Consider the following 3,628-nt stretch of genomic DNA (forward strand, 5'->3'; position numbering starts at 1 on the left):
GAACTGAAGGATCGTATCATCCTTTAGATCACCACGTGGCCAAAGATAATTAATTCTTTTTTCGCAATGAAGCAAAAAAGGATTATGGATATTGTTTTTTTTCGCAATGAAGCAAAAAAGGCCAAAATCCTTGCTTTGTCTCGTAGAAATACCGGATCTGCTCTTCACACAGGCGCCTCACACGCACATCGTACCATGCATTAGAAACACCTCCCGTACTTATAAATTATTATTCATTCCCAATGCACGGTAGATGTGTAAGGAGCAAATACCCTTCTCCTGATTTTAGATGTTTGCTAATTTTGCATTGAAATTCATTTTATAAACTGAACAAAGAATGAAATCCCGAATAAGAAAATTATCCCAAATCTCCGCTAGAAGAGTCCGAAAGAAAAATATACAATGAAAATGAAAAAAGTAAAAGATATATAATTAAAATTGTTAGAAAAAATATATAAATAATTTAAAAAAAATACCTCCAATTAGGGGTGATCATTTCAGCCCATCTCAGAAATTTTGGGCTTGAGTCTAGGTTTTATGTTCAAGCTTGGCCCGGGCTCGAGCCTACATCAGGCCCGCAAATTTTAGGACCGGGTTTGGGCTTAATACTTCAAGCCGGGCCTGATTTGTATATATTTAAATTTACACATTTTGTGTATAATGTATATATATGTATACATGTTATTTTACATTATATTATATATTTTATATATAAATATTACAATATGTATAATTTATATTATATGTAATATTTTATATTATATATTGTATAAAATAAGTTTATATGGATGTTGTGTCATTTAATATATAGATATGTAATGTTTTATATATGAGTGACATTGGCCTAGAATCAAGCTCAGCCTTGCCCGGGCCCGTATAGACTTGGGTTAGGACTTATGTTTTAGGCCTGAAACCCCGGGCTCAGGCCTAAGCTATAGCCCTTATCATAAGTGCAAAGCCCAACCTAAGCCTAGCCCATGATCACCCCTACCTCCAATTCATAGAAAAAAAAGACGCATACATTGTTCATGTTAGGGTGATGGTTGAGTTGGCCAAGGATGCCACGTAGCTATCTCCGTGGTTGCCCCCCTCGTAGGCCACGTCAACATCACGTGTAATGGAATAGCACAACTAAGGGGGTGTTTTGTAGTGTGGATGAGAAATTGGTGGGTGTGGATTGGTCCACACCACACCCTGTGGCAAGGACCAATCCACACCACACCATAATCCATAGATGTTTTGAACTGTGGACAAACTGAATAGACTAGACCAGTCCACACCTACAGTGACATTATGTAGGCGTGGTGTCCATACCACACTTTATGATTTCATGTATCTCATATACATTTTATGAATCATAAATATCTAATTTTTGCATTTTATATGATAAATATATTGAAAAATGCATCAATGAATTAATGTTAACCAATAAATATTAATTTTTATAAAAACAATAGTAAAATAATTAAAAATTAAAAATATATATTTTAAATATTTAAAAGTATTAGTTTATTGATGAAGCATTAAACAATTAAATAAAATAATTAATATTTTATTGACAAAAATATTAACAAATAATATCTAAACAAATTTTTGCAAGACTAAGCATTAAACGATTTATGCAAACTAATAATCCATTGATTCATGTACTAGTTGTAAGACGAGCATAACATCAATAGGGAAACACAGTACAAGGATTTTCGAAGGGAAACACTGTTCGCACAATAGAGAAAACAAATATAACGATCGGCTAAACAGAGATAGAGATAGAGAGAGAGAGAGAGATAAACTTATATTGACAGGTGGACCGATGGAGGAGAGTTGTAGCGGTGGAGAGCTTTAGTAGGCGATGGAGACCTCCAATAGTAAAATGTGAAGCAGACACAATAGGGTTTCAGCCTTTCAGGGAGAGTGTGAAGCAGGGGATTAGATAATAGACTGTGGACAAGCCCTAACCACAAGTTTTTGCCGTTACTGCTAAGTTGGGGTGTGGATGGGATCGATCCACAATATAGCATGGACCGATCCCGTCCACAGCCAGTTGAATAAGTGTTCATCCCGTGGACCAAACCGAAACGGTCCCATTCACATGATTAACACCAAATCGAACACCGTCTGAGGGGGTGTTTTATAGTGTGGATGAGAACTTGGTGGGAGTGGACCAGTCCACACCACACCCTGTGGTAGGGATCAATCAACACCACACCACAATCCATAGCTATTTTGAACTGTGGGTAGATTGTGTGGACCAGTCGAGTCCACATCCACGATGGCATTCTATAGGTGTGGTTTGGACCAATCCACACCACATTCCATGTATATCATATACATTTTATGGAAGATCTACACAATCGATCATAAATGTCTAATTTTTGCATTTTATATGGTAAATAATTTGAAAAAAAGGCATCAATATGTAAACAATAATTGCATATTTTTAAACAATTAAAAAATATTATTTCAAACATTAAAAAAATAAAATTTAATATTTTAAATATTATTTTATTGATATATTAAAAAATAATATTTAAATAATGAAAAAAATAGTTGAGAAGGAGAATCGTCGGACTTGTGCTAGAATTAACATTAAAAATTATTATTTTATTGGTAAAATATTAAAATTTTAAATTTTAAAATTTATTAAAAGATTAAATAAAATGAGAGTAATTGGACCAATGTAACGCAGGTGTAGACACCATAATCCGTCCACACCATAGTGTGGACCATCAACGAGAAAATATTGTGGACGATAAATTGGGGTGTGGCCTGTCCCTATCCACACTATTTTGTTGACGGGGATTGTCCACACAGTAGAACACCATATCTTATCATGGACAGGACCAAAACGGTCATGATCTCGTCCATGATATTTACACACTATTGAACGTTACCTAAAAAAGAGTATCTTACACAAACAAGGAAGCAAACTTTGTTGAGGAAGAGGAAACATCCCAAAGACCTTGGCAAACACCCTCATCTCAACAACCCTAAAACCCTACCTATCTAGGACACGAACGCTCAATTATAAATAGGTATTTCTTGTTTGAGGTAAGGGACTTTTCAAACTGCACTCTTTGAATACCTCTTTGCACTCTCTTTGGCTTGGATCAACACTATTTCAACATTCTCAACCCGACCACATCCTTATCGATCCTACTAACTTAAGCATCGGAGTACCTACCTAGGGAACAACTCCTTGGGCCTTTGACCATTCTCCTGGTTGCAATTCTCAATGTGTGGCTTCGTCCTTCCACCTCAACCTCGTCCGGTTGGCGGGACTATCTAACTGTGTCATTGATTCGGAACACCTTAGATCAAATAACATCATATTGGCACAATCTATGGGATACGTACAAAAAGTCATTTCTCAAACCCCTTTTCGCACACTAAAAACAACAATGCCTAAGAACACATTTGACCTCTCTAGAGCCCATTCCCCATCTTAGGGATCCCACTCACTTTGCAACTCTCTGTCTTAGGAGCCCCAACACCAAACAACAGTCGATTCGATCCCGCATAATTCCTATCCATGCAGCAGAAAAGTTGACTATATCCTCACCATGATGGACATGTTAAGACAACCAACACACTCAGGGATCCCGCTCACTTTGCAACTCTCTGTCTTAGG

Source organism: Nelumbo nucifera, chromosome 8, assembly GCF_055504915.1.
Source record: "Nelumbo nucifera cultivar China Antique chromosome 8, China Antique-T2T, whole genome shotgun sequence".
Lineage (NCBI taxonomy): Eukaryota > Viridiplantae > Streptophyta > Magnoliopsida > Proteales > Nelumbonaceae > Nelumbo > Nelumbo nucifera.